Below are 20,514 nucleotides of genomic sequence, written 5' to 3' on the forward strand. Positions count from 1 at the left end.
ATCCGTCAAGTATCTGCGTGTGACTATTCGAAATGATCTCAAATGGAACGATCAGATTACACAAGTAATGGGTAAGGCATACTCTAGATTGCGGTTTATTGATAGAATCAAGAAGCGATCCAGTCCTTCAACAAAGGAAATAGTTTACAATACGTTAGTCCGTCCAGTCTTAGAGAATTGTTCGTCTGTATAGGACCGCTACCAGTGGGGTCTGATTCAATAGATTGAGAAGGTCGAAAGAAGAGCGGCAAGTTTCGTGACTGGTACATTTAGCCATCGCAAGAGGGTAGCAAATCTCATAGAAAGTTTGAAGTGGGACTCACTTGCAGGTAGACGACGCGCTAAACAGAAGGGGCTGCTCACTAAATTCCGAAATCCAATCTTCGCCGAGGATGTAGTGCATATATTGCCACCACCAACTTTCAAATCGCGTAATAATCATCATTCAAAGATGAGGGAAATAAGAGCTCATACTGAGGCATTCAGACAGTCGTTTATTCCTCGCGTGATCCGTGAGAGGGCGGGGGGCAGGGGGGGAATGTGACATTTGCGCGAATTGTACCCTCCGCCACACACCGCTTGGTGGTTAATGGAGTATATATATGTAGATGTAGATGTAGGAACACCAGCTGATTGGCAGCAGAGCAACACCGTGCTATCTTCAAGAAGAAGGGAAATCCCGCTGAGTGCACAAACTACCGTCCAATTCGACTACTGTGCGACGCCATGAAAACCTTTCAGCGTGTTCTGGACCAAAGGATCCGTGACACGACACAGATTACCAAACTGGATTTGTGAAGAACTGCGGTACAACTGATGCGATTCGTGCTGCAAGACTCTTAGTCGAGAAACATCTTGAGAAAGCCAAGCCGCTGTATCTCCAAAGGCCTTTATTCGTGGGCCTTACAGCCTCATCTGGGTAGCACTTCGGCAGCATGATGTCCCGGAGCAGCTTATTATCTGAGTGCAGCTACTTAATGCACAGCAAAGAAGTTATGTCCGTACAACCTCAGGACTATTGAAGGACTTGCCCATCATAGTCGGCGTCCATCACGGTTCTGCATTATCACCACTTCTGTTCATTCTCGTAATGGACACCGTGACAGCTTACCTGCACCGGCCATTACCATGGACGCTGACGAAGTGATGCTGGCAGCAGAAAACAAGCTTTATCTGTGGAGCCTAACTCAAGAATGGGGTGACCGGTTGGCGCAACACGTTCATCGCGAAAAGGTCAACACCAGAACTCAGGCGGCCTGGATGAAGCGGTGAACAACTACCGGCGTCACTTGCGACCGCAGGATGAAAGATAATTTAAAACCAAAAATCTGTGTCACTGTCAGCCGACCAGTCGCCTTGTATGGTTGTGAGCGCTGGCCGACTACAATTGAGACAGAACGCCGCCTAAGTGTAATGGAAACGAAGATGCTAAGGAGGACAGCGAGCCTCACTAAGTTCGATCATGTTTCTAATTACAGAATTATTAAACAGCTCGGCGTTACACCGATCCAAGACAAGATGCGTGAGAGTCGCCTTCGGTGATTTGGACATGTTTTAAGGGCGGTGATTACTCTATTGCCCACCTGAAGTCGTCGGCAGTAGACCCAAAGGACGACCTAAGCAACGTTGGGCAGACAGGATTCATAAAGACCTTAAATGCGTGAACATCCACCCACAAGTAACCCATGATAGAGCGAAATAGAGACAACGGATCCATGTAGCGGTACCCGGAAGGCATGCGGGACAAACGCTGACGGAAAAGAAGAAGAATCTATGTGCGTATCTCTCTCGTAGACCCTTACTTTACTTTTGGCATCTCCTGCTCAGAGGGTTTGTAAACTACTAACTCCTTCCTCCATGTCTCAAAATTCATTTTTTTCCGTTAGTGAAATTATTTCAGTAAGTATCTGTTATAACCTCCTCTTAAGTTAGTTGGTTTTTTAGTCGGTACAGTAGCGAGGAACACATGCTGTTCATGAACAGAGATTTCTGATATTAATGTATTCTACATTTAATATCCAACAGTATAAAGATACATAATTTTGTTGCTTTAATTGCAGTGTCAGTTGTTAACAGTAGCTTTGAATGTTGGAAGATATACACATACGACAGATTTACAGATTAGTCAAACTTCAATACAATAACGGTTCAGGATCACGAGCACTGGCCACTATGAAAGTCTGCAAGTGATATTCAGCAGGAAAGTACAGAAAAAGAGGTTCAGTGCACTAATACTTAAGCATGCCCGCCTTTGGAGCACCGGAGAGGGGATGCTTTCATCTCAATGGCAACGGCGTAATCGTCCGTAGCAGTTCCCTCCTGCCGCGGTGGCGGTTGTAGGAAACGCGGCAGCGTAACTGGCGGCTCGCGTATCTGGAAGTGCCGCCGACCGGATAGCGGCCGATTAAGCAGTATTATTATGTGTAATAAATTACAGAGAGAAGCTTCATCCTGTGTCACAAGTCTACACGCTCTACATTAATGAGGGCAGAAAGTTGGCGTAATCTTAAGGTAACGCAAAGGTGTGTAAAGTTTTTTTTATTTTCAGAAGAATCATATTATTGCACGATAATATATCTCCTACAGACATGCATATACAACCCTGGGGTACTTTTACAGTTACTATTAGCATAAAATGTTTCAATTTATCTTTCTAAAATGTTGAAGGTTGTCTACATGGACACACGATGGACAAGCACGCGATAGTCAATCTCGTAATCTGGAATCACCAAGGTGGCTGACTCTTCAGGGCAACGAATCACGTTCTTTACAGCTGCTTGCCCAGAGGTCAAATGCTGCAGATGATATTTTGTGCTTGTGGCCGGAAATTAACAGAATCTACCGGCGAATTCCGCCAGAGAGCTGCATCATCTGCGCAACTCAATGAGAACGTGCAACAAAACTAATTAAAAGTTAAAGTGAAATTTCCAAAAACAAAGCCACAAGTTCTGTAAGGCTACATTAACAAAATATACGACCGCTGTAGCTCAATACTGGTCGGACCAAAACAGAAATAATCGATAAAACAAACACCCTTGTCTAAATATATACAATGTTATTGAAAAGCACAGGAAGTCACAAACAACCAACAGCTGGCAGTGTGACTTTATACGATCAAATATGAAGTCTCAACCGGCAAGGCCGTCTTCATCATGCGGAAGAGGAACTCTGAAAGATCACCTTATTTCGCGGCCAAGTGATGAAAGAAGGGTACGAGAAATTCCTATGGTTTGCTGAAAAAAGATTTCCCATTCTGTTGCGGTATGTGGTGAAACATCCCCTTTGAACAATTTATACATGACTGTGCTTAAACTGACACACAATATTTTTTGCGCAACGCAATCTGACTATCAAAGATCCCTGCAAAAGAATGGCCCTGAGTAACATTAAACTATACCTTTCAGAAATCACTTACCTCACAAAAATCTTCATTACTCGAACTACTGCAATACAGCGAGCGCCACTACTGCCAGCTAAATAAAAGATTCAAACTACGGAAGGCACTAACTACTGATAGGGATAGTTAGCAAATGAAAGATATTAATAGAGAACAAACAATGTATTTACCTTAATAGTCATTATATATATAGCAGTTCATGACAAATTACAAAACTCCGCCATCTCTCTCCCCACATCCACCACTGCTGGTGGCTCACCTCCAACTGCGCAACGCTACGCGCTGTTCACATCCAGCTGCCGCTGCCCAACACTACAATGGCAGACAACAATGCAAACTAGACACAGACTGCACACAGCACAGCCAGTGATTTTTATACAGAGGTGGCGTTACCAAAAAAAAACCTAAACAGCCTACTTACATAGCCCCCATGCTCCCCACAAAAATTTTTACAAATTGTTTTGGGCAGTGGCCACTAACGATTTGAAAAATTTTTTCATAATTACAATAACAAAGAAATCAAATGCACACACTTATTGATACAATGTTGGTCAAATGCAAAAATTTTCTCACAGTCCATAAAGACAGTCCTAATCATTCATCACAGTAAAACTGCCATTTCTTTTCTCAAAGTCTGAGCAGTAAAAGACAATGCACATGGAAGTAGTGGATTTCCATGCAGTCTTGAAGAAGTAGTGTTGTCTTTCCAACGGAAAGACAGTGCTGACTCTTGACATGCTGACAGATAATGGGCCACAACAGCGCAAACCCACAGCAGAGTCAGTCGAAATTTTGAAGAGTATTGGTAGGTCATCACAGAGCAGACCCACTATAGTCTTGGTAGAGAGTATGGTATAGGTGGGCCGCCAAAGGTGCAGATACACTACAGTCCTTGTAGAAATAATGGTACTGATGAATCATCAAAGGTGTAGACCCACTGTAGTCCTTGTAGAAATAATGGTACTGGTGAGTCAGCAAAGACGCAGACCCACTGTAGTCCTTGTAGAGACGGCCAGCAGCCATATGTTGCAAATGTGCAGGTGCACAATCACCATCGAAGAGTCTTGCCCATATACTATGACCAACAGAAACGTGTGCAGTGAAGTGGAACTTACAAGTTACTTAATTTGATGAACTGGTGTCAATTACAATTTCATAACATAAGAATACAATTACAAAGGTACAAAATACATCATTAAAGAACATAACAATACAGATACATTTGTAGTACAAGCTTTACAAAAGATTCAAAATAACATATACATCAGTGTTACACTAATTATGACATGAGTACATACATAAAAGATCAGAATAATTATTGAAACATCGACTTCACACATGAGCATTAAAAGAAAACCGAATAAATAATGTCAAAACATTATTACAAAGAAAATAACATATTATAAATGCAAATTATATTTGAGGATAACAGTATTCCTCATCATAGTGAACGTAGCTTAGTACTAGAAAAATTCTACAGCATAAATCGTATCAGATAAACACATAAAGACAAGATGAACACAAATACACAAGGGTACACAAACATATAGCGGAATAGTACAAAAGGAAAGGACAGGGTTTGTTGTACTACAGTATTTTGCAAGCAAAACTTTCTTTACTTCTTGGAGATCTCCCTTGATTCATCATCATTCCCTAAAAGTCCTATCTATACCTGCTTTTTGTATTCTATTCATACTTCTTTCAAAATAATTATTTCTCAGTGAAAAATACTCATTTTCGCCAAATCTGTTTCTTATAGCTTCTCAATGCATTTCTTCCAATTCATCATAGTTAGTTTCTTATACAGTCTACCCCCTCTTAAGCTAACTTAAATCTACTGAGCTCAGATGCTAAACTAAGGGACGGGGCAATGCAGCAGCACAAAACAATTAACACAAACAGCAATGACAAAAAATTCAAATTGGCAAAGCAATTGCAATATTACAACTAATATAAGGCACTGTGCAACAAACAAGAAAAATAAATCCGTAGTAAAACTGGCTTAACAGCGTAATACAAAGTCAAATTCAGTAACACTATGCCTGGCAAACAGCAGCAGTAAATGCTATAACGTATACCTAAGCATGACAAAGCTCAAACAGAAAAAATAGTACACTAAAGACAACAATGCAGATAAAGGTAATGTATAATCGCATCTTAATGTCTATGTAATTAAAGTGGTGCACCACAAAAATTAATTCTACCAAAAATTACTAAGTACTAGAAAAGAAAATTATTATGCAATTACTGTTATTAGCCCCTTCTTATTGTTCTTTCCATTCCAAGAGCTCCTTTTTCGAAGAATGTGTATCATAAAATAATTATTTAATAGATCTGTTGACAGAAAGTATTCACATTAGCTAATGAATTTAATTTTACTTTATAAAAGCAATGATGCAACACACATGGAAAACAGATATCAAATAAAATAAGCAACTATGTACAAAGTAAAGCATCAAATAATCATTCAGTAGTCATGAGGCATTTCATAAGTTAGCAGAAACTCTCTCAATTCTCGTATATAGACACTTGTCCTAATCAGGTGTGCAGATGTAAGAATGTTTCCAAGTTATGAGCGTGTCGTATTTGCAATGCTTTCTACAAAGGAATGTCAATAGCGAGGATATGGCTTCCCTTTTTTTTGTCTTTTCTACCTGTGCCTCTGAAATGGCACACACACTAATGACTTTTTCTCCAAGCGTCTGACACAGCTGGGTGCCCACGACGCATTACGTGCAGGTGGTCACTTAACTTTCTTACGGAAATATTTACGACAGCAGTTTCCGCTACAGTGGCAGTCTCATATAAAACATTTCACAGGTAAAAAATTTGCGTTACAAATCTGTAGAAACAAAATCCTATTGATATAACAGTGTCCAAAAAAATTTTCGTCGGCATTGTAATACACTCACGCATTTACATACATTTCATAACTCTCAAAGTACGATTCTCGGTTTCCAACAAACTTTTCCACAAATCAGAGTCCCTAACCACTACTCATTATTCCTTACCTTATTATGCATGTACATATCGTCGACACTTCTACAATATTTCATCATAACAGATATGTAGCATGAACAAATTCCTCATATAGCATCCCCTCAGGGGACTCAGCATTTATGTGCTGGGTACGGGCTTGGCGAACCCGGGATCCCCGAGCTGGGGACTGGTGTGCACCGCCAGTCCTCTGACACTGTAAGCTCTGGGCATGCTTCAGCGACCACCGTGTGGCGCAACGGTGGAACGTTGTGTGTTGCAGGGACCGGGGATCTTGGCTTGATTGCCTGGATCGCGAGGATGGTACATACCTCTTTAAAAAACCCTTCAATCTTAAGGTGTGCTGCGCGCCGATAAGATGCATGGCTGTTGAGGTGGAACAGTCGCTAGCGGGCGACCTCTGAGGAACCTGCCGCACCTCAGATGTATAAGGCTTACCCAGGCATGCGGGGCTCTGTCTGGGCTGACGTTTCGTTCCCTAGCTGCTCGTGGGACGCACATGGCAACCACGTATTTCCCTTCACCAACTTCGCAATCAGTCAAGCGCATGAGGGAGGCTAGTCCTCCAGATATGCAGATGGAAAAGAGTAACAGGGCTCATGGAGTCGTAAATGACAATGTTTTCATCGTGATTAAGAGGAAGGAGGGCTCATTTGAAAAAGTGTCTCCTTTCTACATACATAGAGGTTTAGAAGGACTCGCAGGTACACTGAAATCTATCAAACGCCTGAGGAATGGTACCCTGTTAGTTGAGACTACTAGGGCATCACAAGTGGAGCTGCTTCGGAAGTCACCCAAGTTAGGCGAGTATGATATTACTGTCGAGTTGCACAATTCCTTCAACTCCAGTAAAGGCGTTGTCACCTGCCGTGATTTAATGGATATCGATGTAGACGAGCTGAAGCAAGAATGGGCAACACAGGGGATTGTAGACGTGGAACAAAGGACACGTAGAAATAATGCAGTCACTGAGAAATCTGCCACTTTCATTGTGACTTTCAATTCGCCTGTCTTACCTGAATACGTTCTGGCTGGTTTCCTCAGATTTAGGGTTCGGCCTTATATACCTAACCCTATGCGCTGTTTCAAATGTCAGCAATTTGGCCATACGACACTGAGTTGTGGGAGTGAACCAACCTGCGGTATCTGTGGCAAGGCAGCTCATGAAGCTGGGACCAACTGCACATCTCCAGCGCTGTGTATAAACTGCTCTGGGAGCCATCCCATCTGGAGCAGAGACTGCCCCGTCTTTGCGGAAGACGAAAAATTCAGGAGATCAAGGTGACAAAGAGGCTACCTTATGTGGAAGCCAATAAAGAGCATAGGGCTACAAAACCCCCTGTCTTTGCCACATCCTATGCCTCCTTGGTGCACAACCGTGCGTCGCGAGTAGACGCTTCGACGCAGACCATGTCAAGCGTCGCAGTATCCTCCACCAATACCTGTACCTGTGTTTGTACCTGCCAGAGCACTCCCACTAACGATATAGCTATTCAGGCTGCTCCGCCTGCACCCACCGCTATTGCAGAGAAAGCTCCAGTGAAGCCTTCGAAGGCCCTCCAGAAACAGAGAGCCTCTCCACTTCCCCCATCCCCAGCTTCCACAAAGAAAACGGGACCAGGGAAAAGGGCACGGCGTTTGACGTCACACCTGCCAAAGGCACCATCGGATGTCGTCATGGCATCCCTGACTGATGAGGAGGACATCGTCATGGATTTTGATACCTCTTCCCTAGAACCTGGCAGCCCCTCTGCTCCCACTCGCTCTACAAGTGCCTCACCAGCGCGGCGCAAAGACAGGGGGAAATCTAAACCGAAACGCTGATATGGCTCCCATACTTCAGTGGAATCTGAATGGAGTCAGACCTCGCCTTGCAGAATTGCGGCTGTTAGTACAGGCAAACCCCATTTGCATCTGTTTGCAAGTGACACATTTTAAAGATACTGACACGCCTGTACTTACGGGATATCACATGTACAGGAAAGACGACCTGACTGGTAATAGGGCTCAGGGTGGGGTGGCAGTGTTCATTAAGAACACATTCCACTCCTCACCTGTGACCTTAACCACGACGCCACAAGCGGTTGCAGCTCGGATCCTGGCCCAGGTTCATGTTACAGTGTGCTCCTTGTATTTACCACCCGCTGAGCTCATTGACAGTGCAGCCCTCGCACGGCTCATTGATCAGCTACCCCGTCCCTTTCTCATTTTAGGAGACTTTAATGCTCATAATGCATTATGGGGTTCCAACAAAACTTGCCCCAGAGGCCAGATGACTGAGCAGTTGCTCAGGACTTCCGACGTCATACTGCTGAACACAGGTCAGGCCACGCATTTTAGCACCGCTTCAGGTTCGTCTTCTGCCATAGACCTCTCTATTTGTTCGCCTGTGCTTGCGGACATTGCTCAGTGGGTCATCGACGACGACCTTCATGGCAGCGACCATTACCCTATCTGGCTCCATCTGCCAGTTGAAATGGGTCGTGTCGCACAGCCGCCGAAATGGTTGTTCCGGAAGGGAAACTGGACGCTCTACCGGCAGTTGGGTGTTTTTGAACGGTGTGAAGGCGTCCAGGATTGGGTGGATCACATTACGGCGGTGATGCACCATGCCGCTGATGTATCCATACCAAATTCAAAGGGAACACCTGTGAGGCAGCCTGTCCCTTGGTGGAATGACGACTGTCGTACGGCCATCAGAGACAGGCGGGCGGCTTTGAGGAGATTCCGTCGGTGCCCCACTGCTGCGCATCTGACAACTTTTCGGATAGCACGGGCGCGGGCGAGGAAAATCGTTAGGGAGAGTAAACGGAGGTCTTGGCGTGAGTTCCTGAACTCCATCAATAGGTCCACATCTTCAAGCAAAGTATGGGAAGCCATTAGGAGGATCTCAAGGCGATACTCTCGACCGCCACTAGCCGCTATACGTGAGCGGGGGTGTCTCCTAACATCTCCGAGAGACATCGCCCGGGCGTTGGCAGAATCTTTTCAAACTATTACGGCCGATTCTAGCCAGGACCCAGAAATTCTGCGCTATCGGGGTACACAGGAGAGGGCTGGTTTTGATTTCCGTTCACAGACCACTGAGGAATACAACCAGCCTTTCTCTTTGTGGGAGTTGGACTCTGCACTGTCCATATCTCGGGATACCGCACCTGGTCCAGACCTGATATCGTATAGCATGCTGCAGCAGTTGGATCTGCGGTCAAAGGAAGTCCTCCTTCAACTTTTTAATGAAATTTGGAAGACAGGCGACTTTCCTAGTTCGTGGAAAGAATCGATTTTAATTCCGCTTTTAAAACCAGGGAAGGATCGGACCGAACCCAGTAGCTACCGTAGCATTAGTCTCACGAGCTGCGTCGGAAAGACATTTGAGCGTATGGTCAATAGGCGCCTGGTGTGGGTTCTCGAATCTAGATCCTTACTTACCCGCTGCCAGTGCGGATTCAGGAGGTATCGTTCCACCCTAGATAACCTGATCCTACTCGAAACAGCGATACAAGATGCTTTCCTACGTAAGCAACACCTTATCGGGGTTTTCTTCGACCTGGAGAAGGCGTACGATACTACCTGGAGGCATACCATTTTGCGGCAGCTTTATGAGTGGGGTTTCCGTGGGCGTTTACCCACACTCATCCGATCCTTTCTGTCAGACAGGTATTTTACGTATAAGGTTGGGAATGTCCTGTCTGACCGTTTTAAGCTGGAGAACGGTGTCCCTCAAGGAAGTGTCCTCAGTGTGACAGCTTTCGCAATTGCCATCAATAGTATTGCGTCCACAGTACGACGGCCCGTGCAGTGCTCCTTGTTTGTGGACGATTTCTCCATTTTCTGTGCGTCTTCCTCCGTCACAGCTGCTACACGCCAATTACAGCTGACACTCGTGCGATTGGAGTCTAAGACCACGGGCTTTAAATTCTCTTTGGAGAAGACCATTTGTGTAGATTTTAACCGTTCCCGTTCTCTTTTTAATCTCCCTGTTTTAAAAGTAGGAGACACTGTTCTCCCCTTTATGGAAAAAGTGAAATATCTCGGGTTTATTTTTGACGAGAAGCTCACATGGTTGCCACACTTAAAGGATCTAAAGGTCCGCTGTTTCAAGGCTTTAAACGTCCTTAGATGCGTCAGTCATAGATCCTGGGGCGCTGACAGGGCACGTCTGCTCCAACTTTATAAGGCCTTTGTGCGACCTCGACTGGAATACGGATGTCAAACTTATGGCTCTGCAAGACCTTCCTACCTCAAAATGTTGGATGTGATTCACCATGAGGGTATTAGGCTTTCAACGGGGGCTTATCGCACGAGTCCGGTTGCTAGTCTGTGTGTCGAGGCGGGAGAGCCTCCGCTGTCCTTTCGGCGTCTTCTCCTCGTGGTACGGCACGCGTACAGGACCAAGTCCACTCCTCTTTCATTGGCGTCCGACACTTTTTCCCAGCCGGCACTGGCACGTCTCTTCCGCCACCGTCCGGCGGCAACAAAGCCGTTTGGCATCCGTGCAAAGGAGAGTCTCGAGTCGGTACACCTGGAGGGCATTAAGGTCCTCCACCAGGGATGGAGTAGGGGATCTCCCTGGCGACTACAAAGGCTAAGATTACTTCCTGATCTGGCTGCTTACAGGAAGTATTGTACCCCGGACCACCTTTTTAAAATTAAACTTACTGAGATTTTAGAACGCCATTCCGATTTTACTATTGTTTACACGGATGGTTCTAAACAGGGGGATTTTATGGGCTGCTCTGCTGTGTTTCCCGATACTGTCCATCGGATAGGGCTCCCAGAGCAGTTCTCAGTTTACTATGCAGAACTGTTTGCCATTCTGCAAGCATTAGAGCATATGCGCCGACATCGTGGCACGAAATTCATCATCTGCTCCGATGCCCAAAGTGCTCTACACGCTCTACAACAAATGTACCCAGCAGATCGGATGGTGCAAGAGGTGCAGGACGCACTCCTGCTCTTGCAACAGCAGGGTAAGGATGTGATTTTCTGCTGGGTTCCAGGGCACATAGGGATTCCTGGAAATGAACTTGCAGATGCGGCTGCCAAGGAGGCTTGCTCCATCCCACCTCCTGCTCGCTGTTCCGTCCCCCTGCAGGCCATTATGTCTTTCGTGACTCGGAAGGTCATGCGTAGGTGGGAGGCTCAGTGGCTGGACGTGAGGGATAATAAGTTGCGAGCGGTGAAGGATTCTGTCCGACCGTGGCTCACCTCCTTCCGACAACGACGCGCTGAGGAAGTAGCCCTTACACGGCCTAGAATAGGACATTGTCCTTTCACACATGGTTTTCTGTTACGTCGTGAGGAGCCACCAACGTGTCAGACGTGTGGGACACAGTTGTCGATACGGCATATTTTAACTGAGTGTGTTTTATATGCAGGTTTGAGGGAAGATTTCAGTTTCCCACCAGACCTACCCTCTCTTTTAACTAATAATGAGGCGAGTGTCACTAGAGTTTTACGTTTTTGTGTGATGTCTGGCCTTCTTCCCAAAATATTGGGATTGAAGTCTTAATGTGCTGTCCAGTGGTTTGGTCACCCATTATTTGTAAGTGGTCACTCAGCCACCGTTATTTATTTTTCCCTGTTTGTACTGCTATTTTATTTTTAGTTTTATCTCCCTGTTTTGATGTGCTGTGTCCAATCTTGCAATTTGAACAACACCACTTCTCTCACGATTCGGCTCTGAATTGAACTTTTGGGAACGGGCGCTGATAACCTCGCTGTTGTGCGCCCTAAAACACTAATCATCATCATCATCATATGGCATCAGCTTATTGATCATAAACATACCTCAACAGCATAATACACATCGTCGTCATAATAATGTCATAACACCTCAGTCAAATCTCAAAATCGTCATAGCTTCCTCCAATAATTTCTAAACCTAAAAAAAATTCTCTGCTCATGTCAAAAGTGTCATCTGCCTCAAACGTACTTTAAAAATCGTGATCCCATACGAAATACGACGTTCAAAGCTCTCATAGTATCACAATGGTTCCGCAAAAATATGAACAGTTTACAAAGTACAGACAAAATACAGTTTCATAAGTGTGAAGTTATCCAACTGTGTAATTGCGTAAACATTTGTCACTGACGTAGTAAAATGAATGTTTGTTTCTCTGTCAAATAATCAGATAGCTGTGTAATTCTGTGTTAGAGAAATATGGTACCGATGTGTAAAGTTGTATAAGCAAGTACCACATTAGCTAGGGCTCCTTGTGCTTGCCAAACACATGGTACACAAAGTAAGCGTGTACCCCCCTGAGGATTAATGTAATTATACCCACAGGTGTTACAGATTACAGCAATGGAATGAAATATATCACGGAAAACCCTTGTATCATTGTACTTCAAATATCTTAAAAAAAGCATGTTTTAAGTGCGAAATTAATCACTCAGATACGTGTCCTGTAGCGCTAAATGTGCGTCTTGCTGTAAGATAATCTCTGTGGAAGTGTCGTAGTTATCGTCCTCCGAAAGCTAACTTCTGCAGAAGCCAATGTACTTACCTCATGATACACCAAATTTCAAGTAAACCAAAATGTTGCATTAAAATCTCATTAGGATTACTGGTAAACGTTCTAAGTATGTGAGCCTTATAGTCGTTACGTAATCGTGCAACTATCAAGCAAGAATGTACACACACAATATCATTGTGACGTCTGTTCACTATAACAATGCATTCGTAATTTCTGTTTAAAAATGTTCCCTAGGTTCTAGACTGGATATTTAACTTCAAACATTGTTGCATGTTAACAGATTCTAAGTCTGACAAAGCATACTAGAAATGTGAAGCGAAAAATTTTATGGCAAAGACTAAGTTAAAAAGCAGATTATCTTTCAATAAACGGTTTTACATGTGGTGGTGGTGGTGGTTAGTGTTTAACGTCCCGTCGACAACGAGGTCATTAGAGACGGAGCGCAAGCTCGGGTTAGGGGAGGATGGGGAAGGAAATCGGCCGTGCCCTTTCAAAGGAACCATCCCGGCATTTGCCTGAAGCGATTTAGGGAAATCACGGAAAACCTAAATCAGGATGGCTGGAGACGGGATTGAACCGTCGTCCTCCCGAATGCGAGTCCAGTGTGCTAACCACTGCGCCACCTCGCTCGGTTGGTTTTACATGTGTAATGTGGTGCAAGCCTTTACTCTTCCTACTATGCAAAGGTCGAGCTTCAACGGAATTATCATGTCGTATACGTCGGTAAAGAATACTGGAATTTTTCTCAAGGTTAGCTACGTTATTTTTCTCCCAGCCAGCCGGCGAACGTGGCATTCTGCGGTTCAAGTCATTGTCTGTCCCTTTGTTGTCGCGCGTCGTTATTGGGGTTTGGAGATCTAACTTCTACAAATTCACTTTGTCGAGAGGGCCCTGCTCTGTTTGAATCCCGCCAGTTCTGATGCAATTCAGGTCGGTCGTCATGATTATATCGTCTGTCGTCATGTCGGTAGTTCCTGTAGTGTCTTTCTTGTCGGTCATGTGGTGGAGAATTTCTTCCTGAATCGTACCTGCGCGCTGAACTGTTGCGTCTGAAGTTATTCTGTCTCCCGTAATAATAATTACTTTGGTTCCCATATTGTCTGTTTCTCTGTTTGTCTCTGTGATAGTCATTACCGCGGAGAGGTGACCTTTCCCTGTAATTATTACTACTCTGCCAACGGTTGTCATATGGGTGGTGTCTGTTTTGGTCACGATTTACGTTGTAAGAATAGCCTTGTCGTGTATTATTTCTGTCATCGCCGAATTGTGACAGATGTGACCATTAATTGTTGTGCTCCTAGACACAGACTGCACACAGCACAGCCACTGATTATTATTGGCGTTACCAATAAAAAAACCTAAACAGCCTACTTACAGTGGCAATAAAAGTTTGGCATTCTGTAGCGAGACGTGTGACACCCTAGAAAATGAGCAGTGGACAGTGCAGAAAGACGAAGTGCTTACATCTCAAACGGTGAAGCGGGCGTGAAATAAACGGTAAGCAGGTTAGATGCAACAGAGTAGTTAACTCTTTACGCTGACCCTGTATCACTTGGAAACAGCTGTGATGAAAGTCAGTGCACAATTTATATCAATATTGCTCAAGTGTGTGACATCCATACCAAATAGGTCAGTGGATATTGAACGTATTCAAAAGAGGACATCCGGATTATCACAAGTTTGATTGCCCCATGGGGAAGCGTCAAGAACCTGCTGCGAAATCTGAACTACTTAAAGACGGAAACCGACTGACAAGTGAAAGCTTCCTTGAAAAGTTCTTCCACCTTTGTTAAAAAAATTAAATTCAGACAGAAAGGAACCTGAGTTAAAATTCTTTTTCTGCAACATAACAATATTCTTTATTGACTGTTATTATTATTTCCATTTTTAACTTTGCGTTTTCGTCTTTCTACTGCGTAACAAAGAAAATACGGTATAGTACATACAGCAGGGATGTCTACTGTGTAAAACCTCTAAATATCTGTCAACAGCTTTTATCAAATCGTCGCTGAGCGATTCGAAAATAAAATAAATAAAACATGTCCCTCAAATAATTTTTCTATCTGATTCATTAACTTTTCGCCTTACGTCCTATAAACCATTCTCCAGTGTACAATAACATTTAAAATTTACTCATCAGATAAAATTAATATACGCCCCCTCCATAAAATTCATAATAAATCGCGAACAAATATTTCACTGATATACAAACGTCCGTACATAAAAATTAAGCAATCCTCTCTGATTAACTGGACTCAACTGAAACCAGATACGTTAACATAACTCGGCAAAAATTTCTATAAAAGTCTCACGGAAGAAACAGGGACAATGCGTGATATGTGTGATCGTTGCTCTGAGGGACAACGGCTTTCGTCGTGTTAGAATTTGTGGCCAGACATTCGATAAAGCGGCCTGCATTCGAAGTCATCCCTGTTATTTCAAAAGAGAAAAATACAGTTTCTGCAGGCAATTAAGGTATTATAAAAAATTCAGAATGCAATAAAAACTTGAATAACGTGTGTCGAACGTAATTATAAGGAGCAATCAAATGATAGCGAGACAGATGGAAAAAAAGGAAGTAGACTGTTTATTATTTCCAAAACAGTCGCCGTAGCTGCTAATCCGAGCAATATAAATGTATTTTCCATAGCGCGTACTATCGAAGGGCGACCACAAAAAATTAGCTTTTAACTTTCATTAACAACATAATTTTTTAATAGATACTGATGTATAAGTAGTGTCCAGAACTTGAAACCTCCTTTCGCGCAATCTCAGCAATACCAACTCATTTTCTGTAATGTGCACATAGTGGGGATCAGTGCTTTATGAGAACCATAAAAAAATACAAATTTCTTCAGTTGTTGTTGACTTTTATTCATAACATGCTTTCTAAAGATATATAGTTGTGTAAGAAGGCTCTTGACCCCGAAAATATGAATTTGACATCTGTTGCAAAATATCACATTGACTACTAAGACATAATGTTTTGGGTTAAGTTCGACCAAAAAATGTAAAACAATTGGGGGATCATTAAATACAATAAATGCCTTTTTCAATATTTTAAAATATAACGTACATGACTAGATTGCAATGGTTTCCAAAGATGGGCATAAAGTATCCCTCCCTTGGTAACACACTTATTCCACAGTGAGATGATCAAGGTCTTAATGGAAAAGGGTTTGCTGTTGCCTACGGAACAGTGATTATACTCAGGCGTTCACTACTTAGTTCAAATCAAATCAGCGGCCACGAATGTCTCTCCTCAGGTCTCCAAAAATTTGGAAGGCGCGAGGCGAGGCGGAGCGAGCTGAGAGGTGGTTGCGGACTGAAGCGGTGCAGTGTTAGCCTGTGATCTTCTGACTTCCAAGGCTCTTGGGTGCGACAGAAGACGTCGTGGTCACACGAGGCGCAGGTTGTGGAGATTATGAACCTAGCTGGGACGTCAGGTTGGAACAGAGCCAAGCCGTCCGAAGAGCGGTCTGTCCGCTGGAATTATTTCCGCTCACGTTCATGCCGCCGACAATCAGATCAGCTGTCCTCAACGCCGACTAAGAATCCGCTGATGATGTACCTGGTGTGGAGTCATTCGAACTACAGTTCCGTCCCTGTGATGCATATACGAGGGTTGTCCAGAAAGTAAGCTCTGATCGGTCGCGAAATGGAAACAACTGGGAAAATCCGGTAAGGCTTTGCACAGATTTGTAGGGCAGTGTCTGTAGTATGTCCGTCGATTGTGTCGGGTCTCTCTTTTCAGTTATGAATGAACAGTGAGCAAGTAAAGATGCGTAGGGAATAGCGTCTCCCGCGAAGTACGAGGGTCTGGTTAGAGATTTCGCCTGTGTCATGCAGCCCACATAACACAACTGTCGAGCAGTTCCTTCTTCACGCCAATTCTCGACCGTACACTGCACGGGCAATGAGGACGCTCCTGCAGTTCTCGATGAGAAGCGTTTGATCGCCCACAAAACAGTCTGTAATTGACTCCCCCTGAGCCTCATCTCTGCTCACAAGAACCGCTGGCTATGAAGAGAAATTTTTTCCATAGACAACGAGCTGCAGACCATTGCAGATAACTAGCCTAAAGCACAGGCGGCTGCTTTCTATGACGGGGATATTGGAAAGTTGATACAACACTACGACAACACTCGAAGTTGGATCGGCGACTATGTAGAGAAGTAGGTGGAAGGTGTACCTGACTGTTGCAAATAAAACGTTTCTGGTTTTCACTTTAGTTTCCATTTCGTGACTGATCGGAACTCTCTTTCTGGACAATACTCGTCAGTGGTGGTCCACGCAGGTTGATTCAGCGGCTAGTTCGGGGCTCCGAAGTGCGGTTCCCGCTAGTTTCACGGTCGGTAGTCGATATTTGACGAAGTTCTAATGCGTGATTCTCTCATCCTCCCTAGTAAGTGTTCCAGGATTAGCGGTACTTATGTGTACTCTGAGGTATTCTAAATATAATCATAATGGATCATAATGTCCGTGCCTGTCTGGCCATTAAACTGCGAGCCCCAGTCGTAGTCACGTTGCTGATTATTGACTGTCTAAGACACAAGTGCTGTGGATATTGCTGTTACTGTTGTATTTGTGCACTGTAAACTGTGAAACTAAGAGTGCTTTCTTGCTTGAGGCCGCTCTGGTGTATAAGTTGTTTCTTTTCGTGGGAAGATTAAAGTGCAAGTTAGCCGGTATAGTAACACATTCGTCCTTGGATGTGCTTGTTCAATTTTAAAATCATTTCGAGCCTACCTTCTTAAAGTTTCTGGCACTTTATGTTACTTTTATACTATCTCTTCTCCCATATTAATTTTGTCATTAGTCTGACTTAACCTCTTTCCGGAGCTCCTCGCGAGATGTTTACTGTCCGGAAGAAGGAGAGGCAGATTACATCTTAACAATAATTACTCACTGAGTTCTTAGCTCGCTTACCTGAAGACATTGTTTCATCGATCTGTCCTAAGCAGAAATAACATCCCATGTTGCGGTCGGATCCTGTGAGTGATATTTTACTGTTATGTGTATATCTAAGAGAGTGTTTTGTGTTTTGTAGACATGTTGTGTTCCCTGTGCTTAGACTAAAGGAGAGTGCGGCGTGTCGGTTAGCGAATCGGCGCTGACGGACGTGATATACTCACGTCTGGCCGGCTAAGGCGCTTTGCGCCAATTATTATGGCGCTATACCTATGACACCGCCATTATTCTACAGCTGCTCTTGCTGGTAAAATTTTATTTTAACTTTCGTACAGCTCTTGGAGCATTTTATATTTCCTCTTTAGCGTTTCGGATTAGTAAAGTTATTTACCATTCCTGTAGAGTCTAAAAAGTGCTTAATAATCCTTGTTACATTACATTAAGTTTGCGCGTTGGTTTGTCATAGCCCTTTGAGGATAACTGTTTAACTGCTATTGTCAAACTCAATTTGTTCTGTATTAATCAGATTATAGTCATCAACACTAAAAAATTTTAAAATATTCTCTGAAGATGGCATTTCAATCATGTTATGTAGTTTTAAATAAAATGTCTTACGTATTTTACGAATCTTCATTTGGATCCAACGCTTCCAACTCTTGAGAAATCAATAAATTGCAGGAAGTGTACCATTTTGGTAGCTATTGCGTGGTTCGTTTGTTAACCTAGCGAGCTGTTTCTATCAGTGTTGACTGTACAATGTGTATTAGTAACACACATGGAGAATAAAGATACAAATGTATGACATGTGTTCTTGTGGTCTTCAGTCCTGAGACTGGTTTGATGCAGCTCTCCATGCAACTCGATCCTGTGCAAGCTTCTTCATCTCCCAGTACCTACTGCAACCTACATCCTTTTGAATCTGCTTAGTCTATTCATCTCTTGGTCTTCCTCTACGATTTTTACTTTCCACGCTGCCCTCCAATACTAAATTGGTGATCCCTTGATGCCTCAGAACATGTCCTACCAACCGATCAATTCTTCTAGTCAAGTTATGCCACAAACTTCTTGTATCCCCAATCCTAATCAATACCTCGTCATTAGTTAAGTGATCTACCCATCTAATCTTCAACATTCTTCTGTAGCACCACATTTCGAATGCTTCTATTCTCTTCTTGTTCAAACTATTTATCGTCCATGTTTCACTTCCATACATGGCCACGTTGTTGTTGTGGTCTTCAGTCCTTAGACTGGTTTGATGCAGCTCTCCATGATACTCTATCCTGTGCAAGCTTCTTCATCTCACAGTACTTACTGCAACCTACATCCTCTACATCCTTCTGAATCTGCTTAGTGAATTCATCTCTCGGTCTCCCTCTACGATTTTTACCCTCCACGCCGCCCTCCAATACCAAATTTGTTATCCCTTGATGCCTCAGAACATGCCCTACAACCGGTCCCTTCTTCTCGTCAAGTTGTGCCACAAACTCCTCTTTTATTCAATACCTCCTCATTAGTTATGTGATCTACCCATCTAATCTTCAGCATTCTTCTGTAGCATCACATTTCGAAAGCTTCTACTCTCTTCTTGTCCAAACTCTTTATCGTCCATGTTTCGCTTCCATAAATGGCTACACTCCATACAAATTCTTTCAGAAATGACTTCTTGACACTTAAATCTATACAGAACTTGAAAGAGCGTATTCCTGTCAATATTGTCAAACGCTTTCTCTATGTCTACAAATGCTAGAAACGTAGGTTTGCCTTTCATTAATCTATCAACTGACATAAGTCGTAGGGTCAGTATTGCCTCACGTGTTCAAATATTTCTACGGAATCCAAACTGATGTTCCCTGAGGCCGGCTTCTACTAGTTCTTCCATTCGTCTGTAAAGAATTCGCGTTAGTATTTTGCAGCTGTGGCTTATTAAACTGATCGTTCGGTAATTTTCACATCTGTCAACACCTGCTTTTCTTGGAATTGGAATTATTATATTCTTCTTGAAGTCTGAGGGTATTTTGCCTGTCTCATACATCTTGCTCACCAGATGATAGAGTATCGTCAGGACTGGCTCTCCCAAGGCGGTCAGTAGTTCTGATGGAATGTTATCTACTCCCAGGGCCTTGTTTCGACTCAGGTCTTTTAGTGCTCTGTCAAACTCTTCACGCAGTATCGTATCTCCAATTTCATCTTCATCTACATCCTCTTGCATTTCCATAATATTGTCCTCCAGTACATCGCCCTTGTATAGACCCTCTATATACTCCATCCCCCTTTCTGCTTTCCCTTCTTTGCTTAGAACTGGGTTTCCATCTGAGCTCTTGTTATTCATACAAGTGGTTCTCTTTTCTACATAGGTCTCTTTCATTTTCCTGTAGGCAGTATCTATCTTACCCCTAGTGAGATAAGCTTCTACAACCTTACATTTGTCCTCCATCCATCCCTACTTAGCTACTTTGCACTTTCTGCCAACCTCATTCTTGAGACGTTTGTATTGCTTTTTGCCTGCTTCATTTACTGCATTTTTATATTTTCTCCTTTCATCAGTTAAATTCAATATTTCTTCTGTTACCCAAGGAGTTCTATTAGCCCTTGTCTTTCCACCTACTTGATCCTCTGCTGCCTTCACTACTTCATCCCTCAAAGCTACCCAATCTTCTTCTACTGTATTTCTTTCTCCCATTCCTGTCAATGGTTCCGTTACACTTTCCCTGAAACTCTGTATAACCTCTG

This window comes from Schistocerca americana, chromosome 7 (assembly GCF_021461395.2).
Source record: "Schistocerca americana isolate TAMUIC-IGC-003095 chromosome 7, iqSchAmer2.1, whole genome shotgun sequence".
NCBI lineage: Eukaryota > Metazoa > Arthropoda > Insecta > Orthoptera > Acrididae > Schistocerca > Schistocerca americana.